Source organism: Sorex araneus, chromosome 4, assembly GCF_027595985.1.
Source record: "Sorex araneus isolate mSorAra2 chromosome 4, mSorAra2.pri, whole genome shotgun sequence".
Classification (NCBI taxonomy): domain Eukaryota; kingdom Metazoa; phylum Chordata; class Mammalia; order Eulipotyphla; family Soricidae; genus Sorex; species Sorex araneus.
Window position 1 is genome coordinate 123273882 of NC_073305.1, and position 27291 is coordinate 123301172.

The 27291-nt window shown below is 37.2% G+C and overlaps 1 protein-coding gene across 1 annotated transcript in view; it reads right to left on the reverse strand.

The window, feature by feature from the left end:
* Positions 1–1633: 1633 nt before the first annotated feature.
* The window catches only part of GPR63 (G protein-coupled receptor 63), a 173704-nt gene continuing 148046 nt past the window's right edge, over positions 1634–27291 (reverse strand). The window contains exons 2-3 of the transcript XR_008629794.1: positions 7705–7800; positions 1634–2196 (exon numbers count right to left, since the gene is read on the reverse strand). The gene's annotated coding sequence lies outside the window, so the exon portion shown is untranslated. The remainder of the gene's footprint in view (positions 2197–7704; positions 7801–27291) is intronic.

Consider the following 27291-nt stretch of genomic DNA (forward strand, 5'->3'; position numbering starts at 1 on the left):
TACTTAATCTCCAGGTGCTCTGGGGAATAACTGCCTATATATGAAGTTTCCTCTAGCAACTGAAAATAGATTTTTCATGCACTCTGTAGCTTTATTTTTTTATTAATCCAAATCCTCCAAAATATGCCTGCCAAATTTGTAGTCAATCTGTACAAATTACAGACAGAAATGTCATTGTGCTTACTTTGCTTGAACTGCAAAATGCATCCTCCGTGTCTCTCAAAAATGCACACAATTTTATCTTAACCTATGGCTGAGTGTGTGCAGCTTTAGGCATCTTAAATTCTGTTATCAAACAGAAACAGCATCCGTGGGTTCTCACAGTTCTCCCAGGGCACCACATTTCTCTGTTCCTCCTTATTAAGCGTCCTCCTTTCTTGACAAGTTTGCCTCTCCTGTTTCTGTGTTCTTTTTCTCTTAATGTGCATCGTTTCTCTTTGGACACAGATTCAGTCTATGCACATAATTGCTTTGAGTGAGATTCTGAAAAATAAACAACTGGGCACATTTCTTGATCCGTGCCCATGCCTGCTCCTTAAGTAGGATTCCCATTCCTGCTGCCTGATACCTGAAATATTAAATGCTCTAAGTATGGAATAATAAAAGCCTATATTTAGCAAATTTCCAGGCAGAACCTAAGTTTGGGGAAAAAGAAAACACTCCAGGTATTGAAACATCAGTTTAATTGTCATGCTTGGTTCTTTCATAAATTTCTCTCTCTCTCTCTCTCTCTCTCTCTCTCTCTCTCTCTCTCTCTCTCTCTCTCTCTCTCTCTCTCTCTCTCTCTCTCTCTCTCTCTGTCCCTCCGCCCCCTCCCCCCATCTCTCATTTTATTTTTGGGTCAAACCTGACTGTGCTTAGGGCTTACGTTTGTCCTGGCTCTGCACTCAGCCATCACTCAGTGCTATGAGGCAAGCACCTTACTGGCCCCTCCCAAACCCTCATGAGAGGTTGGGCAATGTCTTGACTGTAGGGTTTAGTCCTGGCTCTGTGCTCAGGGATAACTCCTGAAGGGACTCAGGGAACCATACACAGTAGTGGGGATTAAGCTGTGAATGTCTTAGGAAAACTCAAGATCAATTTATTTAATCAATGTAGATGTATAAATACTCCAAAATATAAGCAAACTGAGTTCTACAAAATTTTAAAAGAATTTTTTTGTTGTTGTTTATTTGTATTGTGCCTTGCTTCTCTTTGGTTTTATTGGAAATTAAGACACAAACATAGATCTAAGGCCAATGACAAGAAGAATAGATCCTGTTTTATTCTATGTATTTATTTATGTCTTATATTCTACTATTAAATTCATTTTGAACTAATTTTTGTGCATGGTATTAGGTCAATAAGATCAACTGAGGTTTACTCCAGCAACATAAGGATCATTCAATTAGTTCAATATCATGATAAGCCACATTAACACCATGCAAAAATGACAAAAATAAGATTTTCATCTCAATAGACACATTAGAAGCACTTGAATATATTCAGCATCCATTTAAGAAACAAAGAATCTCACCAAGATGGATATAAAGATAATATACCATTACTTGGCAGCCACACCCACAAACTGCCCCCGGCACCGTGTAATCCCACCAACGGCCAACATCCAGAGACTATAAGACCATGCTCCCGGAAGCTTGGTGTATATAATAGCCTTGTTCTTCCTCTTGGAAAGCCTGACAAGCTACCAAGAGTTTATTGCCTTCATGGAAGAGCCTTGCAAGCTTCCCATGGTGTATTCACATCCCAAAATACAGTAAAAGATGTATGCATACCTCTCGGAGAGCCTGGCAAGCTACCGAGAGTATCCCACCCGCACAGCAGAGCCTGGCAAGCTACCCGTGGCATATTGGATATGCCAAAAACAGTAACAATAGGTCTCATTCCCCTGACCCTGAAAGAGCCTTCAATCAATGGGAAAGTCAAGTAAGGAGAGGCTGCTGAAATCTTAGGGCTGAGTGTAATAAAGACGCTACTGGTCCTCACTCGAATAAATTGACTAACAACGGGATGACAGTGATACAGTGATACCATTACTTAATAAAGGCCATATATGACAAATCAACACCCAATAGAATACTCAATGAGGAAAAATATAAGAACTTTTCCCTCTAAGGTAGTGCATTGGACTGGAGTTCTTACTTTGCATGCAGGAAATTCAGGATTCAATCACTGGCACTGCATTGTCCTCACGCACTGCAAGGAGAGACAAAAGCACAAAGTCTGGATTAGCCCTCAAGGACCATCAGAAGTGGCCCGAAGACACAAGCAATCAAAAAGTGGAAATTAAGATGTAAAATAATCACTCTTATCTGCATTATCTGCGGATGACATGATAATACACTTATAAAATCCCAAGGAGTCAGTGCAAGTTTGTGTTGTGTTAAGATATTAAACACGTGGAGCCATTATTAACAGTACTGTTAATCATAATACCTAGTCAAAAAAATTAAATAAAAAATAAATCAAATCTGTTGGGAATGATAAATAAATACAAGACCTGGGAAGATAGCTCGAGACTGGAGTACATGTCTTCATGCTTTAGCAATTATTACCTTGCCTTCCCAAACTGCACTGAGTGTATCCCTGGAAGATCCCAAGCACTTCTAGAATAACCTTGTTGGCCCTCAGAACTGCTGGACCAACAAGCACAGCTTCACCAGGCCAAGTAATGAACCATCAGACCCACACAACTGAGCCAAGGATTCACCAGAAGTGACATCCTTCCCCACCTCGCCAACATACAAATTCTTACCACCCCCACTTGTGCAGTTTAATTTCCATTAAAACATATCCATTATTTACTTTTTTTTTTTTTTTTTTGCTTTTTGGGTCACACTGGCAATGCAGAGGGGCTACTCCTGACTTTGCACTCAGGAATTACTCCTGGCGGTACTCTGGGGACCATGTGGGATGCTAGGAATCAAACCTGACCGAGTGCAAGACAAAAGTCCTACCCGATATGCTATCGCTCCAGCCCCCATACCCTTATTTTTAAATGAGAAACTTGACTCAAAATTATGGCAATATTCAGGTTTTATTTCCTGTAATTTTAAATATATAATATGTCTAAATAAGTTTAGTTTTTATTGAATTAAATCTTAATACAAGCTATTTCTGAAATGCTTCCTCATAATTAGTAAACAGATAGGTCAAAAATTGACAAATCTTTTAAATTTAAAATAATTATATTGAATACTGAGTGCTTGCATGAATTTAATTCGTCCAGCATCCCTATGAGACAAAAATGATTATCATCATCATCATCATCATTATTATTAGAAAACTGAGGCACAAAAAAGTTAAATTCTTAAGATGTCAATAGACCAATGCAGTCCAAATTTTAAATCAGTGACATTGACTCTCCAGTCCATCTCTAACATTGGACTATAGTGGAACACAAGAGAGGAAAAATTCACAGTCAAAGATAGACACAGTCATCCATATTACAAGTTTGTAAGTGTGCAAAACAAAATGGGCATTTAAACTTAGACTTTGGGAGTGTCCACAATTTTTAGCAACAAGAGAAGACTGGAAATAATAGCAGTTTTCCATTAAAAATAAGCCCCCAGTTTTCTTTTATCCCTTTTATTTATTTTCCTTGCCTAATTGCTATGGCAATGACTTTAAAGTTACATTGAAAATAATAATAATAATAATAATAATAATAACAATGGCTGCCAGTCTGATCCTCATACCAATGAGGATGGAAGCTTTCCAAGAGAAAGCACTATAGCACTGTCATCCCATTGTTCATCGATTTTCTCAAGCAGGCACCCGTAACGTCTTCATTGTGAGACTTGCTGTTGCTGTTTTGGGCATATCAAACAGAATGTTTAAAGCCAGCTATAACGTTGGCTGATTTAAACATAAAAGGCCTGGTTTATTCTTTGAATTATCCACTAGATGGCAGAAAGTTGTTACTGTCCAAAGCTGGTTCCTTTATAAACTTCAGATCTATGCAAATTGCTTTCACCTACACCCGTAGTAGCAATGATTATTTATTCTCACATGGCATCTAAAGCAAATACCTATTTTTAAGCTGGGAGAGAAAAATCAGAGGTTTTCACAGTAATAAATATTAGGTATGAACATGCTAATTATATGTTTTCATTGCTCTGCTTTAACACAGCACGAACAGATGTACAGACAAGGGAGAATGGCTGGAGAATCCACACAGAATTTTCACCCAGATGTCAAATATTAGATTTAAACCTAAAACCTACAGTGGGAGTTTTCTATGAACTTTAGTCACAGTTTGTCTCCCTGGTTACACATAAGTACCTAGGAGCCTAACCTAGACCCCATGGAAATTCCCTGATGGCAAACCATGTCATACTATTTGTTCAAACTCACTTAGGTATAAAATAATAGGCCAGAGTACAGTGAAAAAGCATTTGCTTTTCACGTGGAGACCAGGGTTCAATCCCTGAAATCTCATGTGATTCCCTAAGCCCCTCCAGGAGTGATCCCTGAGCACAGAGCTAAGAGTAAGCCCTGAATACTAACTGGGTATAGTCCCCAAACAACTGTCACTGTCATCCCGTTGTTCATCGATTTGTTCGAGCGGGCACCAGTAACGTCTCTCATCGTGAGACTTATTGTTATTGTTTTTGGCATATTAAATACACCACGGGTAGCTTGCCAGGCTCTGCCGTGCAGGCGCAATACTCTCCCTAACTTGCCGGGTTCTCCAAGAGGGGAGGAGGGATCGAACACAGATCGGCCACATGAAAGGCGAATGCCCTACCATTGTGCTATTACTCCAGCCCTAGTCCCCAAACACCTAAATAAATAAATAAATAAATAAATAACAGGTTGAAAAATATGTAATGTAATCCTTTCCAGCTCTAACTTTCTGAAACTGATGTTTAACAGCCTATCTATTACTACAAACGTTATAAATTCAGGAGCTAGTTGTGCACTTTAATTTAGTTAATCCATGACACTATAACAGAGCTGATGCTGGAATTAGACACATAAGGGTTTCAATCTAGCTCAAAACCAAACAAACTGTAAAGATGAATTTGAGATTTGATTCAACAATGCTACTCCAGATCCTGAATATATGATATAAAGCCATAATTCCCCCATAAGCAGCTTACTAATGAAAGAAATAAACCCATCTTTCTGTTTTTCTACCAATATCCAAAATTATACCTGTGCTAGCAATAATGATCCTGACATCTATTGTTATTCAGCTCTAGCTGCTGACCTGGTTAGAAAATTAGCATAACATCTGGGAACTGTGCTATTCAAAGGCCAAATTTAAAAGAATCAGTGCATTTGGGAATACTGTTGTTTTTCTGTATGACACTATAATTAAACTCAATAATCTATAGTATTTTGCAAAAGTAGGGTATTTAATTTGGGTGTTCAAAGGATGCTGGGACTTTAGTGGTAGGGAGTGGTGACAATTACAGTATATATCAAGGCATAAATCTAAAACCCCTAAATGCCTTAATGTTATTAACCAATGATAAACCAATTAAAACATTTCAGGGATCCTACCCAGTGGTGTTTAGAGATTACCCCTGACTCTGTGTTCAGGTATCAACCCTGACAGTTTTTTTAACTTTTGTTGGGATGAATGTCTTCAGAACACAATCTGTGAAGTTTCTGTCAGACTATTGTACATATTGATAGCTTTTTCCTTTTTGTGCTTGAGTACTGTTTCTTGGTATACCCCGTTTAAGTTTTTATTCAAATGATATTTCTGGATTTTGCCTATTATGAATAAATCCACTATAAACATTCATACACAGGTTTTAGTTTGAACAAAAATTTGCATTTCTTTGGAATAAATACCCTAGGGTGTAATTACTGGCTCAAAAGGCAGTTTTTACATTTAGTTTCATTAGTTTTCTAGTGTCTATACTGTTAGATATTCCCTTCAGGAATATCTAGTGATCCTATTTCTCCAAAATCTCAGCTTTACTTGACATTGTCATTAATTTACGTAATAGTCATTTAATAAAGATATGTAGTAACATCTCATTACAGTTTGAATTTGTATTTCCTTACAAATTCAAGGGTGTTGAGCATATTTCCATGTATTTAGCCATTTTTTTATCTTTTTCTGCAAAACATTTCATATTAAATGTTTATTGATATTTGTATTATTTTTACTGTTTAGTTTTAAGAGCTCTTTATGATCTTAATTATTGGTTCTTTGTTGAGAAACATAGCATGAGAATATAATTCCAACATATAGCTTGTCTTTTTACCCTCAAACAAGATCTTTCATAAAGAAACTTATTTTTTATTAGGTTAAATTTATATCCCTATATAGGTAAAAGTTTAGCATTATGTAGCATTCCCTAACAGTATCCTTATAAATGGGGTATGTTGGAGGAGTGAAATGAAAGCCCAGTGATTGAAGTTGTTGCTAGTGTCTTTGTTGTGTTTTTGACTGGAATAATTAGCATTTTAAAAGATTTCTGTTTTAGTAGTTTACAAATTTACTAGGGAGAACAAGTTTTGGTTGAGGCATTTTGCTGTGTTTTCATGGATATTTCCAGATTGCAAGCATTTTGTTTGTTTTTGTTTTTTTGTTTCTTTTGTTTGATTTGTTTTATTTTGTTTTGAATCCACATCTAACAGTGCTCAGGTATTACCACTAGCAGATATTACCACTCAAGGGAGTATGTGGGGTACCAGTTATGTAGGCAGGTAGATAGGAAAAGGCCCTTGGCAATGAAACTTAGATTAACAAAGTCTCTGGGAAGGAGAATCCTAAGGCTGATCCACCCAGTGGATAAGAAAACAGACCTAATAAGACCTTCAGCAGACCCTAAGGAGGTTGGACCCCTCCCCATGAAATTCCTCAAACTCTCAGACCTCTCCCTTAATCTGATTAAAATGTGATCCAGCCTAAAGAAGACCATCACCACTCCCAAACTCCCTGGTAACCTCCTTAGCAATGGACTTTTACCTGGAAAGAAGCCCCACATGGAGGCAGGTTGAAGAAACCCTATAAAAGACACCGTGAACAAAGGAAGCACGCACATATGCTGCCTGTGCCCATGTGCTGCTTGTGCCCACGTGGCCGAGCACATGCGGTGCCCGAGCACGTGTGTCACCCGCATCTCCCCTCTTGAGATGTGTACTTTCATGCTTTCGTGTCTAGTGCTAGGATGTGTGTAGAGCTCTCTCCATCCTCGGAGACGCCCGCGTTCTCTCTTGAGCACGTTACTCTTATTATTTTCTTTTCCGCGTATCCCTTCCTCCCTCCCTAAAAAACCTCTAAATAAAATCTGTTTACTTCACTGCTTGTCTATTCCTGAAATTCTTTTCCATGAGCGAGACAAGAACCCAGTAACCCTGGGTCCCGGGTGGTAGAGGCGGTTGGGGAGAAAGTGACTGTCTTTCTCCTTCCTGCTTCACGTAAGGCACCCGTGGGGCCCACCGACATCACCAGGGAATTGAACCCAGGTCTGCCACAGGCAAGGCAAGTATCCTGCCCACTGTACTATATTACTCCAGCCTCTCTTAGCTTTTAAGCAAAAAGTCCAGAATATATGAAATATTAAATAACCCAGAGAACTCACCCCTTTGTGTTTCTCAGGTCCCAGGATTCTTACTTGGTCTTCTGTGCCTTCTCTCCATCTTTGCATGTTTTTTGGGCTTTGGCAGGGCATGTGGGTGATGGGTGAGGGGATCTTGTTTTGCTTGGGGCAGCACATAGCAGTGCTAAGGACTTACTTCTGACTGTGAAATCAGGATTCACTCCTAGAAGGGCTCCAGGGACCATACAGGATACTGGATTGAACCCAGGTCAGCAATACCAGTTCCTGGCATCTATCCGCAAAACACAAAAAGATTAATTCAAAAGGATATATTCACAGCTCTGTTCATCATAGCAAATAATACAACAGACAGAAGTAGAAACAACCACAGATTGTTTCTATGCTCAACTTGAATAAATCAAGCAGTTGTGGTTTATATACACAATGATTTAACATGTATGCATATATGTATACTATATATTTCTGTGTATATAGATACATGTATATAATACCACACAGCTGTAAGAAAAGAAAAATTATGCTATTTTCCATAATGTGGATGGAACCAGAAGGTATCATGCTGCATGAAGTCAGTCAGAAGGGAAAAGATAGTTAAAGAATGATCTTTAAAGAGACACAGTAAGAGAGCAACAAAGGGTCAAAGCAACAGAACTAAAGAATTTGTCCAAAGAACAAAAGTTTGCAGGTGGGGAGGCAGGGTTGAAAAGGAGGGTTCTTGGGGATCTTGGTGGAGGGAGACAAGTACTCAGGTAATGGAGTGTGTTATAATGATGAATCCATAAAACCATCATTAACAGTACTGTAAATCAGAGCACCTTAATAAAGATTAAAAGAATTAAAAGAATTACATCTATTCTATCCTCCTCAAAAAGTGTATCTTGTTTTTACACTTAATTATAGAGTTATAGATCAAAACATAGAGATTTTGGGGGCTGGAGTGATAGCACAGCGGGTAGGGCGTTTGCCTTGCACGCGGCCGACCCGGGTTTGAATCCCAGCATCCCATATGGTCCCCCGAGCACCGCCAGGAGTAATTCCTGAGTGCATGAGCCAGGAGTGACCCCTGTGCATCGCTGGGTGTGACCCAAAAAAGCAAAAAAAAAAAAAAAAAAAAAAAAAAAAAAAACATAGAGATTTTCTCTTTAGTACAGTTTTGTATATTTTATTGCATAATGATAGCAATGACTCATTTGGTTAGTTTTTGACATTTGAATATTTATCTACAATTATTAATAATTCTACAAGATACATATTATTTTCATGCACACAATTATATCTGCATACAATTGCATGCATGCAAAATTCTTCTAATATAGAATCATTGGTTCAAAATGTATTGTAATTTTATTACTTGTTACCAAGCACCCTTTAGGTATATACTATACATTTATACATTAGCAAGTTAGTGTGAGAGTAACTCTTTCCTAAGCAATGTGTTTGCTATTAATTTTTTGTTCCAAATGTACAGGAAAAAATTAAGGTATTTCTGTTACTATAGCTGTCTTTGCTTTATTTTTAAAGGACTCTCGTGTCTTTTTATTTCTATTAATTTATTGTCCATATACTTTTAAAAACTTTCTTATTTATGTTTGGTGTTTACAATAATAGTTGCAATAAACTAAACTAATAATAATCATTTATTTTTGAAATAAATGAAAGTTAAATATGTATAAATCCATGTAGTTTAAACATGCAATTTCATACTCTTTGACAAATGTATTCATTAACTTATCCATCCATGTTTATTATCCATAATAAACAGAGAAGGCATTAACATCACCCAAAAGGTTTCCATGAGAATTCTTATAATCAATCCCCCACCAAAAGCAATTCTCATCAATCAACACTTCTAAACTGAAATTAGCTATCAATTGATCATTAAAATGAGTAAAAAAAATAGATCCATGAAAATATAAAACAGTACCCTACTCATCTGACTCAACAATCATGAGTAAACACTTATATTCTTATAAAGAAAAATGAACAATGGTAATAGTATACATGCAAAGGCCTACTCATTAAAATAAAGATGAACAATACACCTTTGATTGGGTATATTCATCATCCTCATTTTGAATCTCTCTGTTGCAGAGATGATATGCAATCACTGAGCCCGGCTACTTTTACAGAACTGAAGAGCTATGATGTACCCACAGATGGAGTAGCACAGCTCAATTACTACAGCTTGACACTTTTTTGTGGGGTTGGGCATGGGTTTTTTTGTATCAGTGTGGGAGGAACAGATATCATAGCACTTAGAGATTCTGCTTTACTAATCTAAGCAGCAAAGGGATAGTTAAGCTTTTGCATCATCCCTCCGTCAAATCAAAATGAACTTACTATAGAGTGCTGTTTCCACTATCATCATCATTTTAGATAACTGAGCCTACTGCTAAACAAATATGTCATTTAAAATTAAAAGCAAACAAATAAAAACTCTGTTTCCATTAAAAGTTGCTAAATATGATCAAGAATGAGTGTTACTTGAGTCCATTTTATGGTAAAAATTCTCATTAGGGTTTCTCACATCATAGAAAATATCAAATACATACTCAAGTAAAACTCTCTCTATGGGGGCTGGAGCAATAGCACAGCAGGTAGGGCATCTGCCTTGCACGCGGCCGACCCAGGATCGATTCCGAGCATCCCATATGGTCCCCCAAGGACCGCCAGAAGTAATTCCTGAGTGCAGAGCCAGGAGTAACCCCTGTGCATCACTGGGTGTGACCCAAAAAGAAAAAAAAAAACTCCCTCTATGAATTCAAGACTATTTTCTAAAAATAGCACAGAAAAAAAATATTTTTAATATCTCCATGGAAACTCTTCCCCAAGCAACCAAATTCATTTTTTGGTACAGCCTAAAACTAACACAAGCCTTAAGTAACATGCTGAATGGAGAGTTTAGTTTTACTTCCACACCTCACCTTGTAAACCCTGTTCTTCACTCCTAATCTCAGTTCTCCTTAGGCAAAAATTGGTTAGTTAAAGACTATATATATAGCACAGCGGTAGGGTGTTCGCCTTTCATGTGGCCAACCACAGTTCGATTCCTCCGCCCCTCTCGGAGAGCCTGGCAAGCTACTTGTGCGTATTGGATATGCCAAAAACAGTAACAATAAGTCTCTCAATGAGAGATATTACTGGTGCCCACTCAAACACATCGATGAGCAACGGCATGACAGTGACATATACACACACATATATATACATATATATGTGTGTGTATAAAATAGCATATGTACATAAACATATATATATATATACACACCCCATAATCTTAACTAAATTGGAAGTTCTTCCGATTCTAATTGCCATGCTTTTCCCCTCAACCCCATAATTTTTCTTTGGGTCTTTCACAGACATTCAACTTCTTATCCTTTATCTTCTAAACAATCGTAAATAGAGTTTAGTGGATGCACTATAGAGCAAAACTTTTCACATCAACCTTATTCCATAATATCACATCTTGAGAAGAATGATAATCCATAGGCTAGCATTTTTATTCCCAATCTTACTTTGAGATCGAAGTTTATAGAATTCTATAAGTGCAACTGAGACTCAATTATGAAGCTACTATGAAATGTTTTCAAGAGAGACTGACAAGGTGATATTTCACAAATTGACCTATCGGGTACCTAAACAAAAATAACTTACTAGACTAAGCTGCAAAGAGAAGAAAAATTCTGCAACCTCCAAATATACTTTTGGAAAATAGTTTATCTCATGAGAAGAGGAACCAGGAAAGTTCATTTAATTCAGGGGACACTGGGAAGAAATCAGTTAAAGAGATTTCAACAAAAGGAACAGCAAAACAAAGGCATGCAGATTAAAATCTGCCTTCTTAGATCTTTCCTGGGAGTGACCTTAAGGGAGTGGGCTGGAGAGATAGCACAGCAGGTAGGGCATTTGCCAACCCAGGTGGACCTAGTTTGGATTCCTCTGCCCCTCTCAGAGAGCGGGGCAAGCTACTGAGAGTACCCGTGGAATATTCTGTATGCCAAAAACAGTAATAACAAGCCTCACTATAGAGACGTTACTGGTGCCCGCTTTAGCAAATCGATGGCAGTGATACAGTGATGACAGTGATACAGTGACAGTGACCTTAATGGAGAATTTAGATATGAATATCTTTCAAAGTAAACTTTCCTCAGGTCTTTCAAGTTCCTCTTGTGAAATTCCACAAAATCAATATTTTGACAAAGACATAATTTAAAATAGCAAATTTTTTCCAAGGCATAAGTAAATCAATAATAATTGGAAGCAGCAAAATTAACCTATTGATAGTCATCAACTTTATACTAGTTGACTGAGAAGTTGTGCACAATTTATGAGGTTATCATGCTTCAAAATTGTGTGAATTTTTTATAGTAGTTTGATAAAGAATTTTTATATGATTTTTATATTACATCAATTCTATGGCACAAATGCTTTTATCACCCTAAATCAAAGTATCATTATAAGATACTTAAATTATATTTTATAATAATTATGCATAAGTATGCATAATCACATATAGTGAAGTGATTCCCTCCATCAATTTAATTAGCATATCTTTTATATCATCTTTATTGTTCTTAGAGAAATATTTTCTTATTAAACAAAATTGAGTCCAATTAAACATAGATAAGTAATTTGAAAAGTGGAATGGAGGTAAAATATTATATGCTGTGGAAGAACTTAGAAAGTCACCACTATAACATCATAGTAATAATTGATTCAGCAAAGAATCATTAATAAATAATGAATAAATCAATTCTTAATTAGGAACAAACAAATAAAATAGTAACTTGAATATACCACTATAAGCTGAGATAAAACTGCAGTCATCTGGTACAAAAAAATAGAATAAAAAAGAAAACATATATTGGGTCACAAACTTTTGAGCAATTAACAAATTGCATAAAATGAGGGACCTAGGAAGGTAGATTTTAGTTATTTTATGTACGAATGTGTGACTGGGAATACAAATCAGAAGAGCAGAACATGGCTTCATTTTTCAGCTAGAAAAACTCATTCTAAGGATTCACTTTTAACAAATGATTAGAATGCTAAATTAGATATTTTTTCATATTTCATTTGTTCTGTCCCCAAATATTTTTTTAATTTCCAAACTACTAGAAATACTGTTCTCTCAACTCCTAGATTTAAATTCTACAAACCATATCTTATATGAAAGAAAGTCACTGAGTTGAGTCTCAAATTTCTCTTCTGCTCATTAATTGATATTAGATACTAACAAAGAATTATAATTTAAATCTTCAGTGTTTTAAAAAGACATAGCACAGTGCTTGAAAATGAATCAGAATCCATACAAGGGACACAGATCACTATATTTTTACATGGAAGGACACGTGCTTATTAATCTGTGTGCAGGTCGTATTTATGGAGTTTTTCATCAGATTTCTTGAAGTGGTACATGTAAGTGATATTTTCCTAGAATGTCAAGCAGCACATGCAATTGATATCCAATTCAGAATAAATTAAAAAATAATTATCCAGTGCTTGTCATCAGCTTTAATCACAGTTTCCTTCCTGGGATCAATCAGATATTGAGACATAAAGAACACATTGGTTCTCCTGTGTGGTCTGATTCTATTTATAGTGGCTGCTGCAGGAGCACAGCCCAGCCTAAGTGGCACCTTCTCTGTCTTGTATGCATTTGCTGCTTGTTAAAAAATATCTTTTGTCACATCCTGAGATCATATACAGTTGATTCTTCTGATGGTTGTTTGCATGAAAATAAAAAAAAAACTCTTTAATTATATAAAACTTTAAACTCAGTTCTCAGTCTCTTGTATACACACACACACACACACACACACACGTACGCACATACGCACAAACCTGTTACCTAAGAGACAAACTAAATCACTCAACTGCCATTTCAGGAAGAATTAAAATAGAAAACTCACTGTGAGACACATCACTTTCCTATTCTACCTAGAGGTGTCATATTAACAGGACAAGCCAACAGAAAAAGTTCTTTCTATTTGGGTAGTGAGAATCATCCCTAGATGTGATGCCATTTCAGTTTGACTTCTCTCTCCATATTCCTTTGCCTATGTCATTATTTATTATAACACAACATGTGAGAGCAAGGTGAAACAAACTCTGGTGAGGGGCTTTCAAACAGATCTTAGGGTAGTGGCAAAAATAGAAATTTATCTTTCGGGATTTACAAATCCCATATATCTGAGAAGGCAAAGGAAAAGGACAAGAAACAGATCCTTGGGGAATCTGTTCTCCCATGTGTACATTTTCCCCTTTCTTTCATTCTTAAGATTTATTTCTTTTCATGTGTAAATATCTCCCAACCCTCTCATTCCCAGAGAAACATTTAGAAAGACTGACTCACACCAAGGCATTCAGTCTGCTCTGCTCTGTTTTGTGGAATTCTCTAACCTCTGCTCCTATGCACCTTGGGATACCAAAATTAGCATTAGCCTCTTGGGTACTAAAGCCATTGGGCATATTTATCAACCTTGTCCTGTTTGAGCAGCTAACTTGAAATTGGGCAGCACTCCTTGAAATTGTTAATTTTATATATTCACCAAACAAATTTCTCTTTTTATTTCAATGGTGGACTGGAGCGATAGCACAGCAGGTAGGGTGTTTGCCTTGCATGCAGCCAAACCAGGTTCGATTCCTCTGTCCCTCTCTAAGAGCCCAGCAAGTGACTGAGAGTATCTCACCCGCACAGCAGAGCTGGCAAGCTACCCATGTGGCATATTTGATATGCCCAAAACAGTAACACCAAGTCTCACAATGGAGACATTACTGATGCCCAGTCAAGCAAATCGATGAACAATGGGATGACAGTGCTACAGTGCTACATTTCAATGGTGCCAATAATTCAAACCAGGAATTCACACACACAAGAAAATGCTCTACCCTGTGCTAAATCCTGCTAAATGATATCTCATTTTTTATTTTACTGGTTTAATTTACTTTATTCCCACCCCTTACCTCACCTTACCACCACACACAAACACACCACACACCACACACACACACACACACACACACACACACACACACACACACACACACTTGTCTGCTTTACTCAACTCTCCTTAGGTAAGAGAAGAGGTTGGTATCACACACTGGAGAAAATGTGCTTACTCCATTTTCTTTAACTGTGTCCTTGAACAATTCACTTAAACTTCTTATTCTTTATCTCCCACACTTCTCCATGTCCACAGTGACATGTGCTTTCATTAGAATTTTGTTATTTCCTATAAAGGACTGAGAGCAGAGTCTGGAACAAAATGCTGGATACACTCTAGCTATTAACCTGTCACCTGTACCATGTCACCTGGACACTTGTCATTGTCCTTGAAGTGAGTCAACAAAGAAACAACCTCAAATGCACCTACAGTTTTGGTCATGAGAATTTTGTGCACTTTTAAAAGTTTTCCTCTTTTTATTATTTAAAGAATTGTTAGTTTTATTTGTCATTAGTTTTATTATTTTTATGAAAAAAGCACTATTTGTTTAATTTGTTATTAGCTAAATTATAACGTTAGTTAAAATACCATTTAATGCAAGGATATACTTAACAATTCTGTATATGCATAGGACACATCATACACACTATTATCACTTTACACATTACTCCTCAATATAGAACTACTTCCTACCATAATTTAAATTCCACCTGTAACAATCACCTATACACAAAAGAGTCTAAGTGGTTTGTCTTCTCTCCTATGAATTGTCGCACGCCACTTCGACCAGCAAAGAAACACGCAACTCGGAGATCCTTCTTGCCACGATTTATTCAGGGACTTTCCATGAAATGGGAAGAAGGGGAACGGGAACGAGGAGGAGGAACAAGGTAGAACCTAAGTGGAACCCAGGGAACTACCCAGCTAGGCAGCTTCCCCCCTTATATACTTCTCCCTGCTTGTTTGCCTCCAAGTGTCTGCAGCTGATAAACTAGCCACAACTTGTGGGCGTGACAAGACATCCTGATTCCCCATCAGGTGTTGTCCACGAAGCATGGTGCAACCAACAAGAAACAGGTGTTCACGAAGCACGGTCCCATGGAGGCTCTCCACAATGAATCCTCTTAGACCATCACAAGTCAGCACCTCAAACTGCACATTCTCAAAGAGAGCAAAAGAGAATTGATCTTTTTACTCCCCAGTCTTAGTTTTCTCTGGTTCTTGACTACAAATGCATCAAGCCATCTCAGAAGAGTAGCTAACGTTTACTTAGTATTTATTCTGCTTTGCAAACTGGCTAAATTTTCCTGATGTGTTCTTGCATACAATGCTCTTCACAGATCTAATAAGAAATTAGACTGTTTCATAGTTGAGAAACAAAGAACATTATTAGAAAACCTTGTAAAATTCAAATATGGAGCAACAAACTCAGAGAGAAGGACTCCAGAGGCAGTGCCTTAACCACTTCATTGTCCTCTTTCACTCTCCTCTTATGTTCAATAATGAAACTCTATCTGCTATAATGTGTTTGCCTCACCCTGTCTGCATAGCCAGTTGTTTAGTCATCTTTAGCTGTAATTGGATTACTATAAAATATTTTATTATTGTTCATATAGTTATAAATTTTTCCTCCTTCAATTTGATTCCAATTATTGTAGGAGTAATTTCAAAATAATGTGGGGATGGGAGCGACAGCACAGCAGGTAGACCACCTGCCTTGCACGCTGTCAACCCGAATTTTATCCTCAGCACCCCATATGAGGGGCTGTAATCTCACTAGGAGTGAACCCTAAGTGAAGAAACACAAATAAGTCCAGAGAACCTCTGGCTGTGGTCCCAACACCAAAAACAATAACAAAAAATTACAATCTGATTATATTCAACTATAAACTCTATTCATAATATATGACATTATATTTCTATCTACCTTACTAGACTCATATTTTATATACAATTATAAATATTTATGACCTCCTGCCCCCGCTCCTGGCTGTCTTCACTGGTGCCCCTTGAAGGGGGGCGAGTTATTTCCCTCCCAGCCTCGAGCAAAGCCCTGGCAGCTGAAGACCTCTGGAACTCAGCCACAGCCATGCTCAAGGCACCACTCAGACGAGCCTCATGCATGGCAGAACCGGCAGAGGAACCCAGGTGTGCAGGACCCGGGGCTGAGATCTCGAAGCCTGCCCAGATCAGGACTGGGCCTCCTCCACCCAGATCCCCCTTTTTCCAGTTGCTAGGCAGTCACACCCATAAACTGCCCCTGACGCCATGTAATTCCATCAACAGCCAAGACCCAGAGACTATAAAACAAAGCTCCCGGAAGTGAGTGGCCACATATTTGGCATTTGCGGCAGCATGACCTCTTATTGTCTAGTTCTCTCTCTGAGAACCCGGCAAGTTACCGAGAGTATCTTGCTCACACAGCAGAGCCTGGCCAGCTCCCTATGGCGTACTCGATATGCTAAAAACAGTAACAATGATAGGTCTCATTCCCCTGACCCTGAAAGAGCCTCCAATGTGGCACCGTTGGGAAGAACGAGTAAAGAGAGGCTGCGAAAATCTCAGGGCGAGGACGAATGGAGATGTTACTGGTGCCCACTCGAGCAAATCAATGAACAACAGGATGACAGTGACAGTGATAAATATTTTAATCATATAAATATCTTTTTTCAGATTATAATTACATGAAATGGCTAATATTCAATTTTAGGGTTAAAAAATACAAACCTATGCTACTAAAATTTATAATAGAAACTAGTTCCTTCATTTGTCTCCATTTAGTTTCATTTCTGTCTGACCCCAGAGTCAAACATTTTCACTAATACAACTTTTTCTTGAATTCTGGATTGTAATATCATACAAATATCAGGTGTGCATCATTATAAACCAAAAAATGTATAAGCTTCATTAGGTTCACCACTGAGAGAATGACTTTCATCATGAAGCCATTGCTTGTCCTTTCAATTGTTTTTTCAGGATACAAGTTCACATTTCTCAGAATATGTTGATTAGTGTTAGGTTTGCAATATAAAAACAGTATTTTCACAGTTTACATTGTACAATACCCTCAGTATGGCCTTTATCCTCATAGTATGAGGCAAAGTCCAAGTGTCAAGCAAGTGTCAAGAAAAAGCCAAAGGTTTTAGGACACATCCGATGCTGTTCCCTATGGGAAATTTTAGATTGACTTTTATTTTGTTTGTTGTTGTTTGGGAGCCTCATCCAGCAGTGCTCAGGGCTTACTATTAGCTCTACATTCAGTGATCACTCCTGGCAGTGCTAGGGAGACCATATGAGGTGGATAGAACTCCAGTCAATATGCTAGGCAAGTGCCCTGTTTTGCTCTATCACCAGTTAGTTCTTAAAATGTATGCCTATATCACATCAGCAAAAACTTTATCCCATTACAAGTGATGTTAGAAACATAGCACTTGCATGAGTCATCCAAGCACCAAGTCTTTTTCTTGAAGAAGGGGAGAGATGCTATTGAGTGATAATGAAAAATTTCTGATACATGTGTTTCTATTTCTATACCTATATTTACCAGTAATTTAGACTTATTAATTTAGACTAAATAAAGTTTAAAACCATTTTACTTAAATAAATTGCTTAATATTATGTAGAAAATAAAATTCACTGTGCTGAAAAAAATATTATCAGGATTTCATTTCAGTTTTACATAGCTTTATTATTTGCTACTAAAAGTTGACTGACATACTTTCCACAAAAATATGTTAACAACTTGTTTTATCTCTAACATTATCCATAATTTCATAAATTTAGTTAGGTCTACTTTTTTTTCAGAACTTTTAACCAAGAAAGTCTCCATTCCTCTGTTTCAAGTAAGACTGGTGGTCTTTAATTCTATGTACAGATTTGGTTTAGCATTCCTTTTCAGTAATATCCTATGCTAAGCATATGATCTCCTAGATTCTACTATTTTTCTCTTTCTTGAGCTCCTTATTTTTCTGGAAAGTATCTACCTCTAATAGCATTAAAATGTTGCATGGGCATATTTTTTGTGGTTCCCTCTCTCCCTCTCTCTCTCTCTCTCTCTCTCTCTCTCTTTCTTTCACTCGCTCACGCTCTCTCCACCCATATTTTCTAGTTAAAAGTGTATTAATTTAAAAATGCTGCATGGAAGACAGACCTGTAAATAACTCTCCATCCTGCTATAGTTTTATAAAGTTTATCTAAATAGAGATGAAAGATACATAGAATAAAAATAGATGATAGATCAACTACTTTTCCTTTAGGATTTTTAAAATGATTTGTTGTTGCTGTTTGTTTATTTTGGACCCTACCTGGCAGTGCTCAGGTTTGCTCCTGGCTCTGTGCTCAGGGATCATTCCGAGACTCCTACCAGGGTTCAGTAAATGTATCAGGATCCTGGCAATGAAACCTAGGTTAATTGTATGCCAAGAATAACTTTATTTGTGTTCAATGATTTTTTTCCTGTGTTCTGTGATTTTCCTTATGAATTTCCCTAGTATGAGTCATTTTTTATTATTGGAACTGGTAATAAGACCTTTAAACTGAATATGCCTATCTTCAAATTTTTTGTTTGTGCATTTCATCTTCTACCATTTCTTTTCTTTTATTGTTTTTAAGGGTGTCATTTATTCTTTATTTATTTATTTTAATTAGTGAGTCACAGTGAGGGTACAGTTACAGATTCAAACATTTCGTGCTTGTTTTTCCCTCATGCAGTGTTCGGGAGCCCATCCCTCCACCAGTGTCCATTCTCCACCACTTATGAACCCAGTATCCCTCCCACCCCCCAGTCCCATCCCCCCACCCCCCACCCCGCCTCTGTGGCAGGGCATTCCAATTTGTTCTCTCTCTCCTTTTGGGTGTTGTGGTCTGCAATAGGGGTATTGAGTGGCCATCATATTCGGTCACTAGTTCACTTTCAGCGCTCATTTCCCTGACCACGCGGGATCTCCACTCATTCTACCATTTCTTTTATACTATTTCTTCTCTTTCTTTTTAGCTTAGTCATATGTAGAACATTCTATATTTCTCTTTTAAATATCCTGTTTTCTCACCTTTGTTCTTACTTCATTTTCTGAGAAATATCCTTATTATTATTTTACCTTGTTCCTTTAACAAATTCTATCAAGTTTTTATTTTACAAGTATTATTTTACAAGTATTTATTTTACAATTTACATATTTATTGATTTCAAGGTAGTATTCTAGTTATTATTTTAACAGTAACATCTTCTCTGTAGCCTTGAATGTTAGAACCAAGAAATTTTATTTGGGAAGAGAAAATTCTGACTTCTGCCTTAAAGTTCCTCTAGATAATTGTTATGTGTCTATTTTATTTGTGTGTTGCTTCTTTTTCTACTGTAGGAAGCTTTATTCTTATTCCTGGAAATCTTGTTTTTTTTTTTAACAAACAATGAAACTAAGGTTCTTCTGAGAATAGATATGATGGGTCAAATAGCATTCTTCACCTTGGAGTGGCAGTGTCAAAGCCTTTTTTTTATTCCTTGGGAATAGGGGGGAATTGAGACACACCCACATGGTGCTCAGGGCTTACTCCTGGCTCTGTAATCATGGATCACTCCTGGTGGGCTTAGGAGGCCATATGGGATGCTGGGGGGCAGACTATGTGAGATACTGGCGGGGAAGACCATATGGGATTCTGGGAATTGAACCTGGATCAGCTCCATGCAAGTTAAATGCCTCACCTGCTAATGCCCTACCTAAATCATTCTTTTTTTAAAGTGGAAAAAAAGTCCCAATCTCCTGGTTAGAGATAACGTAATGTAGACTAAATGAGAAGAAAAAGATAGCAATTATTTTTGAAATTTTTCAATTAATACCGCTGCATTTGCACTAAATCCTAAGTATCTTTTGATAACATTTTCTATAACAATGTCCTACAATCAGGGGCCAGACACATAGTACAGAAATACAGAAATAGGACAATTGCCTTGCACATGGCAGACCCGGGTCCAATCCCTGGCACCCTATATGCACCATCATGCGTCGACTGGAATGGGAAGGAATGGGAGTGAAGATAGATGGTTGGCAATTACACCACCTCCGCTTCGCTGATTACTTCATTCTCATAACACCAAACATAAACCAAGTGACACAAATGCTGGCCGACTTTGACCACAAGTGTGGAAAGGTCGGATTGCAGCTGAATCTCAACAAGACGATGTTCATGAAACACGAACTGGTCCCTGAAGCTCCATTTGCTCTCAATGGAATGAACATCTCCGAATGCAGCAGCTACGTGTACCTGGGTCGAGAAATCAACATGAGGAACGACTTAGTGCCAGAACTGCACAGGAGAAAGAGAGCAGCGTGGAATGCCTTCAAGAGCGTCGAAGAAGTGGTTAAGAGAACTAAGAACCTCCGACTCCGGGCACATCTTTTCGATTCCACCATTCTTCCTGCACTAACATATGCCTCAGAGACCTGGGCCCTACGCAAGCAGGATGAGAATTCTATTAGGGTATCCCAAAGAGGAATTAAAAGAGCTATGCCGGGAATATCATGTCTCATTCAAGTGAAAGAAGGAATCCGGAGTTCTGACCTCTGTCAATGGTCAAAAATCAGGGATGCTGTCTCATTTGCCAAGGCATCAAAAATCAGATGGGCCGGTCATGTAATGCGATACAGAAACGACCGCTGGACTAGAGCTGTTACCAACTGGATTCCACGGGACATCAGAAGACTGCGTGGCCGCCCACCAACTAGATGGTCAGATTTCTTTGTCGAATCCCTGAATGAACAATTTGAGGCTCTTTCTGTTCCTAGAGCAAGCAGATATCATTGGGCTGCACTAGCTTGTGACATGGATGAATGGAGACGTTACTGTCGCCCACTCGAGCAAATCGAAGATCAACGGGACTACAAGTGATAAAAGTGATGGCAGACCTGGGTCCAATCCCTGGCACCCTATATGGTGCGTTGTGACAACCAGGAATGATCCCCAAGTGTAGAACCAGGAGCAAGCCCTGAGCTTAGCTGGGTGCTGCCCAATTCTCTTCTGCTACAATCTCTTGCCTGAAAGCTATACTTCTGATTATTATTAAATGTACACAGTAGGTGAACAATAGTGAGAATTTAAATTGTGGTTTTATTTATTTTAATTTTATTTTTTATATTTTATAACATTTTTTCACAGTGATTTATTACATTTAATATTCCAACACCAATTATACCTTCCATTATACCCCACCATTATACCTTCCTACCACCATTATTTACTATTTCCCAACTACCACCCAAGTCTGCCCCAAGAGCAGGCCCTAAATAGTTTATTTTGTATTGTTTGTTATGATTACTTTGCTAAAAATGCTCAAAAAAGATTTCCTTAAAAGAAAGTGTGTGAAAATTGTTGTATCTCACCCCGGAGCCATTAAGCTCTTGTATAAGAGATTACTAACATGTTGTTACAGGTTAAGCCTTGTGTGTTAACATTTTCTTAATTGAGATTCGTTGCCTTCTACTTTACATCCCATCCAATATGGTGTGCTACTCCTGGTATATCAGTGATATGAGATGCAGAGTATGAGATGTTGCTCCAGAAATTCTAAAATTTCGATGGGGTGATAGAACTGGGGTTGAGTTTTTAGCTGGATGGTGACTTTGGATCCAAAAGCATCTCTGCAGCTTGCTGATCTCTTTCGACATTTATGAGTCTGTGGATCATGGCCAACCAATGAGCTTATTCAGCGCCAGGGGCAGTTCATGGGCATGACGCCCAGACTCTGGGAAGAATAGGGGCATGGGGGAGGTCATCCATTCCTAACTCTGTGGGAACATGGAGATTTCAGTCACAAAACCTACATGCCTGAGTTTTTCAACAGGTTCATTCATAGATGAGGCTCATCTGAGTTTGTGAAACCCAGCTGTGAGCAACAGATAGTGGTTTCATTAGCACAATTTTCAGTGCTGGACTTTACTCCCAATACTCTAACATATATATCATCCCTAAATTCTGACAGTACACCTTTGAAGGGGAAATTAGTCTTTAGAACAATTAATACTCTACTACAGATGTAACTGATTCTATTTAATGCTAATATTTAATTTTTATTTATCTGTCTGACAGTGCTGGATTTTGAAATTCTCTGCCTGTTGGTTATCAGCCAGTATGCCCCCACCAAATCAAAAACTCTTGCCATCACATTACCTCATAGAAAACCCTACTTCAAATACATATATCTTCAAAGGCAAAAGATACACCTTAAAATGAAGTTGTTGCTATGCAGCTGTTAGAGAAGATGAAGTCATGAAATTTGCATATAAGTGGATTAACATGGAGAGTATCATGTTGAGTGAAATGAGTCAGAAAGAGAGGGACAGACATAGGAAGACTGCACTCATTTGTGGAATGTAAAGTAACAAAATGAAAGACTAACACCCAAGAATAGTAGAGAAAAGGACCAGGAGGATTGTTCTAGGATTGGAAGCCGGCCTCATTTGCTGGGTGAAAAAGTAGCTCAGATAGGCAAGGAATCACCAAATAAAGGATACTTAGAGGACCCGCTTGGGATAGGAGATGTGTACAAAAAGTAAACTATAGACCGAACATGATGGCCACTTAATATCTACATTGCAGACCAAAACACCCTAGAGGAGAAAAAGAGAGTAAAAGGGAATCCGCCCAGCACAGAGGCGGGTGAGGGGTTGGGGTGGGGATGGGATGGGGGTAGTGGAAGGGATACTGTGAACACTGCGGTGGAGAATGGGCTCTGGTGGAAGGATGTGTACTCGTTCATTGAACGACTGAAACATAAGCACAAAAGTTTAAGTCTGTAACTGTGTCTCAGAGGTTGTTCATTAAAATTAATTAATTAATTTTTTAAAAATGAAGTTGTTGGTGTATTTAATGCAGAAGTCTTTGAAAGTTGTTAACAAAGTTAAAGGGGAACCAATAAATGATGGACCAACACCCCAGAATTTTCTATATTTTGCTTTTTTGTGTCATACCTGATGATGCTCAGAGGTTATTCCTAGCTCCTCACTCAGGAATCACTCCTGGTGGTGCTCAGGGTACCATATGAGATTCTGGGAATCAAATCAGTCAGTTCTGTGCAAGGCAAATGCCCCTCCTGCTGAACTATCGCTCCAGCCCACCCAAGAATCTTTAATATTAGAAAAAGCCAAAATGTTTCATAATTCTAAAAGGGAACCACAATCATGCTCAATTTAAATAGAGCTAAAATTATCAAGCAACTGGTAGCACAGTATTATGTTTATTTATTCATCAACATACAATCAAAATACATTTTAATAACTTACCTTCATCCAGATCTTGTACTAAATAATGACAGCAGTGAAAAATAAAATACATGTAACTTTCTACGTGGGTATAAAGTTAAAACAAGTCATAATAATATCATCGGATAAGTACCCTAGAGATGGAAAGGGGATAGAAATAAAATTAATTTGAGTTTTAATTTATTCTACCAGTGATGGATACATTTTTATCTAGGACACAGATGATATTGTCACTTTGATACCTATGAAGATAAAAAATTTCATTCCTTTGAGATTCTTTTGACTCAGTGGATTCATGATAAGCAGAATTAATATATGGATGTTATTCTTATTTTACATTGGCAAGAATATGAAATGAATTAAATGACAACTGGTGATATGAGAAGTCTCTGTGAATTATCATTCCTCACTTATTTTCACAAGAGTTCTGCAGTTTTAATCTCTACTGGAACCAGAAAGACTTGTAAATAGCAAGATTCCAGGCAAGTAGGTCCTGAACACCTTCACTAAACATAGAAAGATAGTGATACATTCTGCTAAACATAATAAAAAATGGAAAATGCAAACAACTCATTTTCTCAATTTAAAGTGGATTTAATGTCATAATATCTGACTTTTTATTATTATATATTTTAATATTTAAAATTAATGTCAATGGTATTGAAAACAATAGACTATTGAAAACAACAGACTATGTTAATAGTATTGAAAACAGTAGATTATTTTATATATTGTTGTCCTTTTTTAATGGATCTTCTATTTCTCCTTTTCATTAACACACATGCACATTTACTCCTGAAGTTGGGGAAGGTTACCAAGCACTATAAATAGAAAGATAAAAGTTAAAGTAATAAGTGAAGTAGCTTTGCCTCTAGTCCTCATGTTGATTTATTTTTGGGCTGATGAAATTCCCCTAAAACTCACCTCAACATAATTCTATTTCATTCTATTTTCTCATGACATCAGAATTTTCCTCTTTTTACAAAACTGGTAGACAAAAGCCTAATCAAAATTAAATTCATGAGTCAAGTGTATGATTACTGATCCTTCTGTGACTTTACATTTCTTTTTTTTAAATAAAAGATTGATCAGAGCAGATCTACAAATGATACTCTATGAGCCAGAAGAGAAAAAAATGCCTCACTAAGAATACTCTATCCAACTATATTATCATTCATATTTGAAGAAATGATACAGAGCTTAATCAAGAGAAAACAGTTTAGAGATTTTGTAGCCTTAAAATGGTTTCTCGAGGAGAGTTAAAGGTGCTTCTTCTTAAGGAACAGGACAAACTTGCAGTATGTGGCACTGAATATGGCACTCATTCATGTCCCTTATGGCTGCCCTATATTAGATTTTGACAGATATGCTTACTCCTATATTGCTAAGAGATTTTATATGTTTTCAATAACAAAGTAATGTCTAATTCATGTTGACTGTCCTACAGAGGTACTTATGATAATCTCTGATTTATTAATGCCATGCAATATCTATAATATTTTAATATAAAGCCAAAATTCCACTTCTTAGGATAAAATACTCACTGTAGGCTTATAGGCCTAATCATATTTCCCCTTATTAATTTATAATTTTATAATTTTATAAATTGATTGATAATTTTATTATCTTCAGGATAGTAGCTCTGTTCATCTATATGTTTGTAGGTATCACCACCTCCATCCAAAAGAAAAAAATCTCTCCCATATGTGGGATAAAAATAAACACAATAAAAGAACAATACACTGTCAAAATCAAGGAACTGAAGGATTTTGTCTATTAAATGAGTTAACAGGATAAACACAGGAATAGGAGAGGTCCTTGGGACACTTTTTTTTTTTTTTAACTTTTTAGGTCACACCCGGCGATACTCAGGGATTACTCCTGGCTCTGCACTCAGAAATTACTCCTGGCAGTGCTTGGGGGATCATATGGGATGCTGGGATCAAATCTGGGTTGGTTATTGCAAGGCAAGTTCCCTACCCATGTACTATAGCTCTGGCCCCAAGGAATGTAATTTTTAATATATTTGAAAATATTATATTCAGAAATAATTGAATTTGATACATTTATTTAAATATGTAAGTTTCATTGCCTAAGTTTTAAAATATATTTAATCTCCCTAAATTTTGATTTATTACTTCCACTTAAATAATTTTTTGCTGATAATTGAACTTAACAACTACATTTTTCCTTTTGACTCTTCTTTCTTTTTTCTCACCAGCTCCACTACACCAGATCTTTTGTTCCACGTTTCTGAGTTTTAAAGATGAGAAGTTCACTGCTTGTCAGGGTGTTAACAAGATCATCTAAAATAAACTACTGGATAGCACTCGCAGCATTATGAATATGGATGCGAAATATCAACTTTGAAACATTGGAAATATACAAGTGCTACAGTTAAGGCTTAAATCTTACAGGACTATACTTAGTACTATCATTTTTCAGTCTTTAAATGAGTTAAAGGCTCTCCGGTTTTTTTACAGCAATATTTCTCAGACATCTTAAATATTATCATTTTTTAGCCTTTTAATGAGCTAATACGCTCCAGTTTTTACCACAGGAATATTCTTATTTTGAGTATATTTCTCATACATTTAAAAATTCCTAACATATTATGGCCTAATCCACTACCGTAAAACCCACAAACACTGATGCATATATATATTCTCAAAATTAAGAGCTTGCTAACGGGTTTATTTAAAAATGACTTTAATTCTCCTCTTTAAAATTTGATTGACAAAATAAGTGACTGAAAATGAGGCTCTGATTTTGCTTTTTACCTGTACAGATACTTCTCTAGTCCCAGTGAAAAAGACTAGAGTTTCTATAAGACGCTTTCTAATAGATGAGAATTCCTAAGAGCATTAGACCTCAAAACTCTGATTTCAAAGAAAAAATAACAAAACTCAACAGCAGAAGGAGTCAACATACTCAGCATTTTTTTAAAAAAATCATATACTTGTGACTGAATATTAACAAAATTGATTTGTCTAATTAATATCCTAGCCTCTCATTATGCACTAAAGTGAGCATATTATCTGAAGAGAGATCACAAATATTGGCTTAAATCACTGTCATCCTATTGCTCATCGATTTGCTCGAGCGGGCACCAGTAATGTCTCCATTGTGAGACTTGTTACTGGTTTTTGCATATTGAATATGCACAGGTAGCTTGCCAGGCTCTGCCATAGGGGCGAGATACTTTTCGTAGCTTGATGGGCTCTCCGAGAGGGGTGGAGGAATCGAACCCGGGTTGGCCGCATGCAAAGCAAGCACCTTACCGCTGTGCTATCGTTCCAGCCCATTGGCTTAAATATGTAAAATAATATTGGTATTTAAAATAAACTAGAAAATATATTTGTACATGTATGTGTACATGGGGGAGCGAGATATATATATATATATATATATATATATATATATATATAGAGAGAGAGAGAGAGAGAGAGAGAGAGAGAGAGAGTACAGGAGTTAGCATTGCTGCAGCTGACCCTTGTTTATTACTCTGCACCACACATGGTTCCTGAATCATTGCTGAGTTCAGGCCTGTTGAGTTCCCCAGCA